Source organism: Anser cygnoides, chromosome 20, assembly GCF_040182565.1.
Source record: "Anser cygnoides isolate HZ-2024a breed goose chromosome 20, Taihu_goose_T2T_genome, whole genome shotgun sequence".
NCBI classification, from domain to species: Eukaryota; Metazoa; Chordata; class Aves; order Anseriformes; family Anatidae; genus Anser; species Anser cygnoides.
This window is the reverse complement of record NC_089892.1, coordinates 720,001-733,253: the sequence shown is the minus strand read 5'-3', so window position 1 is coordinate 733,253 and position 13,253 is coordinate 720,001. Positions and strand designations below refer to the sequence as shown.

At 52.7% G+C, this 13,253-nt stretch overlaps 1 long non-coding RNA gene across 2 annotated transcripts in view; it reads left to right on the top strand.

Annotated features, from left to right (window-relative positions):
• Positions 1 to 387: 387 nt before the first annotated feature.
• The window catches only part of LOC125180820 (uncharacterized), a 19,864-nt gene continuing 6,998 nt past the window's right edge, over positions 388 to 13,253 (top strand). Inside the window, exons 1-2 of one of the 2 annotated variants that reach the window (XR_010826129.1) lie at positions 388 to 962; positions 8,798 to 10,537. This is a non-coding gene — a long non-coding RNA (uncharacterized lncRNA). Of the gene's footprint in view, positions 963 to 2,644; positions 2,767 to 8,797; positions 10,538 to 13,253 lie in introns of those variants that run through there. The other variant, XR_007159722.2, reaches the window with a different exon arrangement.

Below are 13,253 nucleotides of genomic sequence, written 5' to 3'. Positions count from 1 at the left end.
TTTCATTCCTTTGGTGAAGAAAGTGAGCCCCTGGGACCTGCCGCTTTTTCTGCGGGCTGCAGCTCTCCAGGTGTGGGGAGGAGCTCCTCGAGGGGCAGAGCTGGGCCACGCTGAGGCCCCTTGAGGTTACTGCCATGGGGGGGGGGGGGTTGCCTGGCATGGCCTGGTGTCACCATTCTGAAGCGGAGATGTCCCTGTGGGCACATGCATCTGCTGGCCCAGCAAAGCCGGGCAGTGCTGGCAGGGTGGGCAGCCCCAAGGTCCGACCCGTGGGTGGAGGCAGGAGCAGTGCCACCCAGCCTCCTCGCCTGCCCTGAGGCTGCAGCTGCCTCCCGGACCAGCGCTGTAACACTCATGGGAAGAAGTTGCTGCAAGGGGAAGGGGAAGAGGGACGGTCCTGGCTGGAGAGGGGGTAGGCTGCAAGACCTCTCTGGTCTCCGGCTGGCAGGGGCAGAGCAGCCTCCTGCCCTGACCTGCCTGCAGCGGGGCTCAGCCGGCTCTGCTTTGGGAAGCAGTGGTGCAAGGATGCAAAACGCTTGTTTGTTTTTTTTCCTGACCAGCCTGGAGGCACCATGTGGACAGAGCCTCTTCCCACGCCAGGCAGCCCCAGGACCGCCCACCAGCACATGCAAATCCCAGGATGTTTCCTGGCTGCTTCTGAGCCTTGGCAGCATCTTGCTTCTGGCTGAGGCTCGCAGGGAGGCTCCGACCCAGCTCTGCCGAGCGCCTTGCTTGCCTGCTCCTCCTTCGCCTGGGAAACGTGAGCCCAGAGCACGACCCTGGCCCAGTGCAGCAGCTCTGCTCCTCTGCAGCTGCGGCCCAACCCCAGCCTCCCCGGAGCCGCCTGCACAGCACAGCCTGCGCCCGGGGCCAGGTGCTGGGAGCCCCGGTGTCAGCGCTGGCCCAGCGAGCACCCACGGCCAGGGGCAGCCCCACGCACGGGGACGCCGCCTGTTGTACAGGTACTGATCCTTGCTTCTTCATTGGCAGGGTGCTTGTACAAACGGGGGTGCCAGACTCGCTTCCTGCTTCTAACAGGGCAAGGCAATTAGCGAGACATGCCGCAAGATTACAAAATGCAATGAAATACTTAAAATCTACCCTCCAGACTAAAGTAAATCAGACATGACTTTGACAAGGTGAAACCAAAGTGATGAAACCAATCCATTGTGCTTGGGGAATCGATCTCCCCAGCAGGGAGTAGAGAGGCCATCGATTCACAGCCTCAGCAGTCAGGAATGTCAAGCTGCCTGATCTAAATTTCTATATGCATCACTCCAGATTAAATGATGGAGGAGCAGGCCGTGTGCAGGCATCCACCTGCCCGGTGGCACCTGCAGGGATCTGCAGGCTGCAGGACGCTGCGAGCTGCGGGGCGCCCGCTGGGTGCCTCCTGCCCCGAGGAGCTGCAGGGGTGCTGGCAGCCGGGGGGTGCCGGGGGGGCCCAGCCTCTGGGCTGCCGGGGCACGCAGGGGGGTCGGACACCTGCACCCTGCCCGAGCACCAGAGAGTCGCACTGTGAAACCTTCTGTAGTAATTAAGATTTCATTCTTAAAAATTAAATATTTATCTGGAAACATGAGCTCTGGCTGTGAAGACCCTGGGCTGGATCCGTGTCTCCAGACCGGGACGGGGGTCAGGGCCCGTCACGCGTGACAGCACACTGTTGGGGCAAATGCAATCAGCTGCTTTGTCATTGTCATACCAGGCAAGGCCATTAGTTTTGTCAGTGTGAGAATAAAGAGCCGTCTCTGGGGAGAGATGGAAAAACTCGATCCGGCTCCCAGCAGCCCTGAGGGGGTTGTGTTTTACCATTTCTTTATGACTTACCAGCTGGAACAAGAGCAGACTTAGCAGTCACGAGTGGCAGGAGCATTTTCTGCTTCCATCTCCCACCGGGAGTTTGTGACAGAATAGCAGGGACTTGTGGTAGGAAGCTGAAAAGCCAGAGAACAGATTGAGGAGGGGAGGGAAGATGGTGGAGTTCGGTTGTGCCGAACCTGAGATACTTGTGGGGTGCGCTCTGCTCCGCCTCACCCCGCCAGTGGGCAGGGGGCTGCGTGCCCCCGGGTTTGGGCGTCTGGGGGATGGGGCACTGCCCACAGCTCGTGTCACTGCACCACGCTGCTCGGCCCTGTCTCACCAAAGCTGCCTTTTTTAATTGTTGGTGTGCAGTAAATTTTCAGTGCAGAGACGCTCAGGTGTAAGTTAAGGAAAAACAAGCAGCCACAGCAGAGGAAGGCTGCCGGGGGGAGCTGGGGCTGCGCCGGGCCCACCGAGGCCAGGGACAGCACTTGACTCCTGGTACCCGGTTGGGATGGTGGATTTGCCTGCAAATAATTTCTGGCCTCTGGACTCTTAAACAACTCCAAAATGATCAGAATAAATACATTTTTCCTCAACTTTTTTTCATCCACTGAATGAGTAGGTTGCTCTTTTTAAGCCATTGTATCTCACAACGTATTTAACCATTTTGGTAATAGAGATGATAATACACAAGTAATTAAAAGTGACCGTGGCCTCTGTCTGTGCTGCTAGCAGAGACGCGGGACATCCTGCCATTTACCGAACAACTGCTTCTTTATTTCTGTCACGTTTGCTGCTTTAATACACGGATATGAGCCATTTCCCTGGGAAAAGCCCGGGCGGGGTGGGGCAGTGGGAGCCTGCAGCCAGCTGCCTGTGCCACCGGCGTCTGGAGAGGGGTCTGCAGAGCCGCCTGCAGCCCTTGGAGGGGAAAGCATGTGTGATGGACAGGAGAAGCAGGTTGGTATCAGTCAAATAATCCCTCTCATTAGTCTTCTGTAAACCAGGAGATAAGGCAGTGAAAGGGACAGCTGCTCCTTCTGCTGTGAAGTGGGTGGGGGTTCCTGTAGCAAATTTGTCAGTGACAGGAGAATCTCCCACGTGAAGGATTCCTCCAGAACACGCTCAGGTACAGCTCGGCTTGCAGCAAAGCTTTATAAGCCCTTCCTCCGTGCCGACCCCGGGAACCCAAATCTTTCTTAAAAGTGCTCTTAAAGAGGCACCATCAAGCAAGGGTCAATGCCCACGGCACCGACGCGCGCTATCTGGCGGTACCGCAAACACACGGGCACGTCCTCACGAGACGCCCAGCCATTTTCAAAATGGCATCCTTGAAAACGTGCACATTTTGTTTTCAACGTTTTTTAAAACTTAGGCACAGCAGTGTCTGCCAGCAGAGCACAAAGGAGAGTCACGAGAGGGAAGCGACGCTGAGCAGTGCAACCGCATTGTCAGATCTGTGCAAGCGCAAAGCCAGGCTGACAGCGTTACAGTAGCTGTAGAAAAAATGTAAGCCTTAAGCATTTAAAATGTTAGCAGTGTGATAAAGATACAAGAGCTTCTATATTATTTGCTTATTTTTTAACCTCACAAAATCCATTTGCAGTTATTTGTAGCGATTCCAAATGAAACATACACTGGCAAACACAACTGAAAAAGGGAATAATCTTGGTACATGATAATTGTTTATGCAAAATAAACTGTCACTGCCAATGTTTGGCATTAGTATACATCTTTGTTGACAGTATGTTAGTAATGTTCTATTTTCTGTATGAGTTGTTATGTTTGCAATTACGAGATACGAAATACCACCCGGCACCTACACCAACTTCAGCTTCCCACTCTTTTGCATCACAAGATTTTTGTATTACCTGAAATCTACTTTCAAAATTTCATCTTTCTAGTTACAGATTAAATACTATTAAGCGTTATTAAACTTGAAAGATTTGTTTCCAAGTAGCAAACAGATTCCCCATATTATTCTTTACTGTAAGTAGTTGTTGTTATATCTTATTCATCTGGAAAATAATTTCAAACAGCCATGAAAATAGCGGATTTCTCTCTGTTAAAATGATAGTCAGAGCCTGGGCCGCTGACATATAGTAACATGATTCACTTGGACAGTTACTGACTGCACATCCAATTCATTTCTTCTCTAGAGCACCAAGTTATTATCTGAAATGCACAAGGTGTCTGGGGGTAACATATGATCAGCCAGGGACGCTTTTGACGGCTTGAAGAGCAATCAATAAAAATTGTCTCCAGCAGTTTTGTAGAGTATGGAAGTTGGTGGTGAAATGAAGTGATGGAGATTAACTAGTGGAAGTCAATGCCCTGGTGCTGTGAACCCTGTTTTTTAATTAAAGATCCAAAGCTGCTTTTCAGTTGAATAGGGCTTTTTTCCCCCATACCAAATTCTGTGCTGAAGGATAACTTCCCTCCACTCTGTGTGTGCACGAGTGCGTGTGCACCATGTAATAGCTGCTGCTTCCTCTGCCTGCCCAGGGCTTTTGTGCCTCTGCAGCCTGACAGGGAGATTTGCTGGTGGTGCTGGCTGTGCTTCAGCCTGGAGCAGCCCCATTCCCTCCTTCCACGCACCATTCAGGAGAATGCTTTGCTATTGTGGATGGTCACTGTTGCTCACTCTTTGGAAATGCATTTTAAAGATAATCTTTAAAATCATATTGCCCTAATTGACATTCTTGTTCCCAGCTCCCTCACCCATCCATACCCTTCATGGACAGCTCTTCTTTCACCTACTACAAAAAGGACCTGTAATCTACTAGCCTTACATGACAATCATTTAACTTTGGTCTCATATTTATGAGTCTGCGTGTACTCTCTCTGAGGTTACTACAAGTTTTTCAATTAACATTAACAGTGTGGGTCTGGGTTCTATACTCCTTGCAAAGAATGACATTTGTTTTGTGAGTAAGCATGTTGTGCAAAGGCTGCTGTGCTTTCTTGCTTATCTGCACAGCAAGGAGATGTTTGCATCAATGAAATGGGTCGTGGCAATGTCAGTGGAGGCGCCTGCCCGCTTCCAGAGAGCCAGGGACAACCCCAACCTGTCAGCCCTGAGGAAATCCATTTGCCTTTTTTAGCATTTCTAGTGGAGGAGAAATACCTCTTTTTAAAGCACTCTGCTAATTTTCTTCCATTAAGCACAGTTCAAAGATATATGTTTTTGATAGTGACATAATAACAAACATGTAAGGACTTGTTTACAAAGAAATAGTTACTGTTTGCTAAATAGGTTTAATGGAAAACAGGAAAGCTCCCTGCCGGGGTTTAGTACAGGACCACTGTGTATGTAGGGCGGGCAGTCCTCAAACAGCATGCTCTTTGCTTCTCACGTACCAATTACTTGAGCTCAGAAAAGGTTTTTGTAACAGCTCCAGCGCCCAAATATCAGATGATTGCACGCTTTGAAGCAAATCTTTCCTTCTGTCTATGCAAGTGTCTTTCCTATCTGTGCCATGTTTAATATTTGGATTTATGTGGACAGCATCTTTCAAGCTAGCCTGGCGATGCTGTGCTTCTACAAATGGTATGCATGTCAGTTCCTGTAAAGAGATGCTACTTTAAATGACCCCTTCCCAGCAGGACGAGAGCTGCTTAGCCTCCGGAAGGAGTCCTGAACTCCAGCTCCTGCAAGCTGAGCCTGGCCCAGCTGCTGCAGCAGGAAGCAGCCCGCACAGCTGGCCGGCCTCTCAGCCCTTGTCCTCGGTGCTTGCTGCCCGCCGGTGGCACGGACCCAGTGCCGTTACCCAAGTGGGGGTCAAAAGCAGGCAGGGAATCTGCTCCGGGGTGCCGGGCCATGGCGGGGTCTGGCCTCTGCCCCAGCAGCGGCGCATGGTGGGGATGCGCGACCCAGCCGCTGTGCACGGGCGTGGGAGCGGGGCCACCCGGCGCTGTGCTGCCCGCCCCCGCTGCCGCCACCCGCACGGCCCGTTGGCCCCAGGTAACTGCCTGGGGTCTGGGCTGAGGGAACCAGCCCTTCGGCTCCTGCGTGCACTCCAGCAAGATGTCGGCAGACGCAGTATAAAGTAAATGGCAGAAGAGAAAAGGTGAATTGCAATTCGAATACAGCAGCACATGGAGGCAAAGGATGGGCTTAACAGCTTAATTTAGAGCCACTGTGCGGTGTGGTGATGGGAGCAAAGTGCAAATGCTCATGCTGCAGGGGTGAGAGAAAGACCTGGCCCTTGGCCCTGAGGGGCCCTAGGAGGCCCGGGCCACTGCCATCCAAGCAAGCAAAACCTCAGAAAGCAAAGGAGAGGGGAGCGGGGCACTGCGGCCGCATGGGCACCACAGCCCAGCCCCGCCGCGCTCGCGGGCTCCTCTTGGCGGAGCTGCCTGGGCTCGGCAGGGCTCCCGGAGCCTCGCGCCTCACACGCGTGCTGTAATCCACAAGTAGGGGTTGGCTGCAAGGCTTTGAACTATACCACTTGGTTTAATAAGAAATGTATAAAAATAATAAAAATGGAAACTCATGGATATTATTTGTCAAGTGTGTGCCTAGCAACTCCCTGTTATTTCACATATCGTTCTAGTGGGAACATAAGTAAAACACATTAGCAGTAATTTAAAGTTGCTATGTGCATTGATTATTTATACCCTTACATAAAACTCCAGTCTCTCTGTGCAGTACACCAGCCTTGATAAACTGTGTATGTTAAATCACAATCTCCGAATATGTGGACAGAATCTCCAGGCGAATATTGTAGGTTTTTTTAATATATATAGAGAGAGATAGATCCACTCTTTGGTAGTGACTTGTTTGGTTCAAGTGCATCTCTAAATCACACTCTACATATAAATAATAAATAAGGGAGGCTCATATCCTTAATATTATTCTCATGTCTTATTAAACTAATATTTCAAAAAACTTTTATTTTTCCTTTAGTTGCAGGTCACCGCTAAAGTTAAAAAAAAAAAAAAATTACAATCTGGCTCTGATGCTTCACAGGAAGAATGCAGGAGTCCCTGGTAAAGCACAGGCATGAATGATTATTCTAATTGCCTGGAGATGCCTTCTGAGATATGGAATAATTAAGCGGTGAGATGATTGAGACCTTCGGCACCTTTGTCTGTGTTCCCCCCCAGGCCCCCTCCTCCCAGGCACGGAGAAGAAAAGGGCCGTTTTCTGAAAGCATGTTTTATTTTTCACTTTATCACGACGAACATTTTATTTGATTTCTTGCCATGAAAAATCTTTCACTGCGTCCGGGCCATTTCTTATGGCCCTTTGTGCACAGCTTTTCTTGCAGAGGCAGAGCCGGCGTGCCTGCACGGCCGCCAGGCAGCGCGAGCCCGACGGCACCGCCGCGGTGCCCCGGCCTGCAGGCGCACGGGAGCACGCCCTCGCTCCGGCTGCACGTGCCCTCGCCTTCGCCTGGCCGGGCGCTGCTGAGGCTCCTGCGCGTGCGCGCGGGCCGTCGGGTCGGGCTGTGCGCGCGTGGAGCAGCGCTCGCCTTCACGTGGACGGCGCACCGTCTGCTATCCGCCTGCCTGAACTGAGCTGCGGGTTATTGATGGCCGTTATCATAGGAGACTTACCTGTAAAGCCGTGCCGTACGTTTACAACACCACTGTCAGCGTGGCGGTGACTGCGATGCCATGGATAAACCAATGGCAACACTGAGAAAGCTCTGAGATAGCAAATCTCTCACAGCTCTACAGGATCGCTCCCAGGGCCGCGTGGGCAGCGGCGGCTCCACAGGGCTACTGCCGTGCCACGGGAATTGCTGGGGAGTGTGCGGTGACTTGGGCAATTGGGCAAGGTGTGCCAGGCAGCCGGGGACCACGTGCGCGAACACCTGCAGGATTCAGGGGGTGATTTCTTGGCTCTCCGTGGCAGCTGGGGAGGCAGCCGCCGGGTGCTCAGCTGCAGCCAAGCCAGCAGAAGCCACTGAGCTTGCTCAGGGGGTGATGCACGAGGGCGCCCGGAGGGACAGGCATGGTTCTGCCAGTCAAACCTGGAGTAAACATAATGCATCAAAATTTACTGAGAATTAACATCCCAAACATCTGCTGGAGCAGAGGGTAGTTTGGCAGATAGCTGCCACCAAGAGAGCCGTGGGGCCGCAGCTCTGCCAGCAGCCGAGGAGCTGCCCGAGCCTTCTGTCGAGCTGTGGCTGGGCTCTGCAGGTCCCTCGGCGCTGGCCGGGTGCTGCCAGGCTCGGCGCACAGGAGCCCACCGTGCGCCGGCGTCGCTCGGCCGCGAGCGCTCCTCCAGCCCGTTCTGCCTGCAAGCAGAGCTGCTGAGCGCTCCTGGCTCAGTCCTTCTCCGTTGGAAAATGCCAATTTGTCAGAAGCAAGATGTTTTGTAGGAACGTGTTGCCTTTGACAAAAATTTGTTTCGAAAGAAAAATTGGGGATGTGGGGGGAAGTTTCCCTGATAAGGTCAAAACATTCAGCTTCAACCTTTTCAGAACAGAACATTTCAATTTCCCACTCCAGACTGATATTTCATTTCAATTTTGTACTAAAAATGTAAGTAAAATCAGAAGTTAGAATTAAATGTTCAAATTTTCCTGAAGCAAGCCACTTCTGTTGACCTGAAATTAGACTTTTTACAAAATTCTGTTTTATGGAGCATTTAGGATCCAGCTACTATTGCAGCCCAGCTCTAATTGTTCTCTCTGGATGGAAAGATCTGGCTTTCTATTTTGCACTGGTTTATTGCCTGAAGAAAGGGTCTCCTATTTCTCATGGGGCTTGCTATTTTTATTGAAATATAAGCAACAAAATTTAAAATAATACATGATAATATTATCAAGGGACGTATGAGACAGAGTTAGCATTGCACTCGTGTGACAGTAAAACAGGTAGGAGCTTCCAAGAGAGATGGATGCAAACACAGATAGTGCTTCAAACTCAGCTGTCTGCAGCTTGTCAGACTGATGATACTGCAGTGCCGATAGTCATTTGCATAACCTTTTAAAACGAGGTTTGTTTACTACCGTCCCTCCCGCTCTAATTGCAGGGTATAGGATGCTTTCCCTAGAAACGGACACATTAAATGCTCTGCAGTCTCGGCTCAGCCATGTGAAGCAGCCATGCAGCACTGGATAAATGAGTGGGCATCTGAGATCATGGGTGACTGCAGCACACAGAGAAAGTCATGCAAAAGGAAGACGCAGCTTAAGTGCCACATCACGAACGTGTGCACGTGGTTTGGGCAGTTCAAAGACAGTTCCTTCAGTGATGGGCAGTGCTATTATCTGATAATACCTGAAATCACTTTATTAGGTGCTACGTCCTGCCTCGGGTGAATTATTCCAGTGCTGTGACTCAGGAGAGCAGTTGCTGCTGGGGTGATGGTCTGCACCTGCCGCTGGTGTCTCCTGGCACACAGGTATGAACATGCTGCCTGCCAGCAGCCCTCGCTCCTCCAGGCTCTGCACTGCTCACCCCTGTTCCAATTATAAATCTCTGTCAGTTAAGGATCCTTCAGAACTCTCCACGAAATCTAGAAAGTTTCTATCCTTAGCAGAGAGCTGATTCTGACCTTCCCAGGATGAAGCCCATGGGCCATGCCAATGCTGCAGCTGGAGCACAGCTGCCGAGCCCGAGCAGCTCGGCTCACGCTTGTCCCGCCGAGCACGAGGCCCCGCGCTCTCCAGGAACACTCCTGTTGGCATGGACCGGAGTCCTGCAGGTTGGAAAGCACACGGTGCCCGAGGAGAGTGCTCAAATACCTCTGACACCGAGACCCTCTCCCAAGTCAGAAGCTACAGTGAACTCATCTGACAGGCAAACACGGCCACGCCGGTGTGCGAACAAACGGCAGCATCTGTCCGCCTGGCTTCAGTGGTGCTCCTCGTGCGAGGGCTGCGCTCCAAAAGCCGGCGGTGCCCGGAGCCTCGGAGCCAAGTGCTCGCTCTGTGCTCCAGCGCGGGGCGCAGCCTCCCCGCTGCACCCAGGTAAGTACACGGGAGCTGCTGAGGCCCAGGCCGGGCGTGCAGGAGCCCAGCGCCCGCCAGCAGGAGAGCAGCAGAGACTCGCAGCCCCCAGATACAGGAGGAAAGGCTCGCTACATGCAGAGGGCTAAATCTGGTGGCTGTTGTCTGTGGCGCAGTGGGAGCCTGGCCCTGCTGGCTTGACACCGCTGCCCTGGGCGCTGCCCGGGCACAGAGCGGGGCTGTGCTGGTGGCCGGGGACGCTGCGTGGCCGGGGCAGGCGCTGTGACGGGGTGGGCAGTGAGGGCAGGGGCTGGGACGGAGCTGCCGGGAGCCTTGGGCATGCAGCACGCGTGCGAGCAGGGCTGTGCCAGAACCCCTGCTCTCGGCTTGCGGTCTCCATGTTTTGAGGAGGCTGACGGCACATCGGCGGTTTGCATTTGAAAAGTGTCTTATAATTGTATGCTAGGTGGTAGCTGTTTGTTTCCCTGGCTGGAACCCCCGGGGTGCAGAAGTCATCTCTCCTGGTCTTGTGTGAGGCTTCGCCCCCACAAATCTGTGCACAGAGAGAGGAAGGTGCTGCTGCCAGGCCACGCCTCTGCAGAGCCAGGTGCGAGCCCCCCGTGCATGCCTGGAGCTGGGTCTTGGGGCGGTGTGAGCCTGCGCACGCCTCCATCCATCGTCTCCAGCCAGGGTGCTCGCCCCAGGGCCGCGCTGCCCACCCGCTGCACACCCCAGGAGACACAGCAGCGCTCAGAACCCTCTCATGCTCATCCTTCTCCAGTACTGCAGCCTCTTCTGCAGGTCTTGGCTGGCTCCAGCAGGTGAGGAACCACACGTCTGAAACATTTTGTGCTCCTTTTTCCGGGTTCTGGTTACGGCTGTGGTGGCAGGGAGTGCTGGGCTCCTCCGGTGTTGCCTCCCTCCCCTAGCACGGCGCTGCTGTCGGTGGCAGTGACATGAGAACAATACTTTATGTAAATAACTTCCAAGCGGAGTTACTCATTATTAATGCAGACAGTTCTAAAGGCGAAAGCAAACAGCATTTGGCAGCAAGAACTTTTAATGAGAATGTCATTAAGGAATTCAGACTGCGAACCACAAAGTGATTCCTGGTGCACCCGGCTGACTTCTCTGCCTTTCTGTTTCTTGCCTGTCCACTAAACATAAAAATGTCATTTGTTTTTATAACCCAGAATCCAAGCTTTCTCTCTCTCCTTTTATTAACCAATTTATTAGCAGGACAAGAGCAGCCAGCTGGAGTTGGAGGGCAGTGGCCTATGAACCCTTTTTTTGCAATCGTCCTAATTATTTATTGCTATCAGACATCAGTGTTTCTATAAATTAAACCCTCTCTTCCCATAGCTGCCCCATGGGTTTAAATCAATACAGTGCATCTCACATAATATGCTATTATTAATAAGCAATGGCTTGAGATCATTCTACATAACATTACTCCGTAGCCTAGGATGTGCTAAACCAGGGGGAGCGGGGGCCGGGACGAGGCGGAACCAGCCCAGGTAAGGAGGAACACGGCTGGTGCCCACCAGGCAAGGACTGGTGTGGCCTCAGAGCTGCATCAACCCTAAAACCGAAGGAAAACTTAAGATCTGAAATGCTCGTGGAACAGCATTTCTGGTCTATGGAACACAGCGGCATTCTGAAATGCATTTCCTCTTGAACTGGAACAAAACTTAAACATTCACGGTAGAACAGGAGGAAAAAAAACACTTTAATTTAAAAGCACTGGAGCTGTCTTCTTAATAATATCAAATTGTTTCATTATGTATAAAAATATATTATCAAATACAATATGCTACATATTATAACGCTAAATAAATATTTCATATTATATGCAATTTTAAGCAGAAGTAATTGAAATAAGAACAGTGAATATATATATATTTTAATATTTTACCTTATCAAATCAAAAATTTCAACCAAATATAAAAAGGGAAAAAAAAATTGTTTAATCTTTCTCCCATCAAAGGTGTCATCAAAACTGACATCCCCAGGAGTATTTCCATTTCAATGAAAATGCTTTCCTTGATGGAAAGCTGCTCTCCTTTAAAAACAGAAGAAGATACACTCTGCATCGCTGCCGAAATCCTCAGCAGGGTAAAATTGGGCTGATAAGCTTTCCTCCTTTCAGCGTGGGTTCTGAGTGATTGTGCTCAGCATCTGGCCTGCGCAGCGCTATTTAATCATACGTTTGCTGTGTTACCTGCACTGAACGCAGCCGCCTGTACCTGCGGGCCGTGCCCTCGGGCACCTGGGGCGGGCAGAGCTGAGGGACGGGCTGGGAGCTGTGCACGGCCCCACGGGGCCAGGCGGGGACCAGCACCTCCCCGGCACCCGGCACGCCTGCGCGGCCCTGCGTCGTCCCCCTGCGCTTCTTTTACATTTAATCTTTCACCCGATAGAGCATTAGCATCATTCCAGTGTCTTTGTCGGCTGGGCTGCGACACAAGTCCTGGTGATAAAGGACGCCTCAGCTGGGCAGGTGTCAGATCCGAGCGGACGGTCACATTTCACTGTTTCTGTTTGCTGTTGATTGCAACTTTCCTGGACCGTGGAACGGGCCTGGCTTCCCTTCGGCCCCACTGTTAATCGTTGCAGGGTTTGCTTTGTCTCTGTGCTGGGAGGGCTGTTTTCGCCTCTTCCTCTCGTCTTCTCGTACGGTGTATTACAGAGAAAGGTCTAACTGCAAAATATTTTAATGATGCAGCTGAGCTCTAGCACATTAAAACTCCTTGGAGCTGGCAGTTCCTCTGCTATCAGGCTAAAGACCTGCCGGTCTCTAAGATGTGTTACTTCTTGTGCTTTCTTCTTGGTCCTTATGAAAAAACACCCCATTTCCTCTAAAACAAAACAAAACAAAACCAAACCCCACCTGTCTGGAAGTTACGCCGTCACAGAACAGGCAGCTCACTGCTTCCCCTGGCATCTTTATAAAATTATAAACAGGCCAGAACGCCCGCAGCTGCACTTCCGTTAGCCCTAGTCACAATTTTGTGATGAAACGCAACGCGCCCGACGAGGCGTCCCGAAGGCACCTCGCGGGTCCGGTGCCGGCCCGCCCGTGCCGCACAGGGGCCGAGACCCAGCGGGCCGCGTCTGGGCGCCGCGGCCCCGGGACGGCCCCGGGACGGCCCCGCGGGGCGCAGCAGCCGCCGGCAGCCGCCGAGCCCCCGGCCCCCGGGGCCGCCCCGCCGCGCCTCGCCCCGCGCAGCTCCGCCTGGCGGCCGCCCTGGGGCCCGGCACCGCGCGGCGCGGACGCGCGGGGAGCCCCCGCGGGCCGAGGGCAGCGCCGAGCCCCGGCGAGCGGCGGGGGGCGGGCGGCCGCGGCTCGGGCTCGGGCCGGCGGGCCCGGGGCAGCCCGGGCGTGGGGTACCCGTGGGCAGAGGCGGCTCCTCCCCCGCCTCCCTGCCTGCTTCCCGTCTCTCCCTCCCTCCCTCCCTCCCTCCCTTCTGTTTCATCTTTTTTACATCTTTTCCCTCCTTTGTCTCTTCCTTTCTCTTTCTTCTCCTTTCTTTCTTT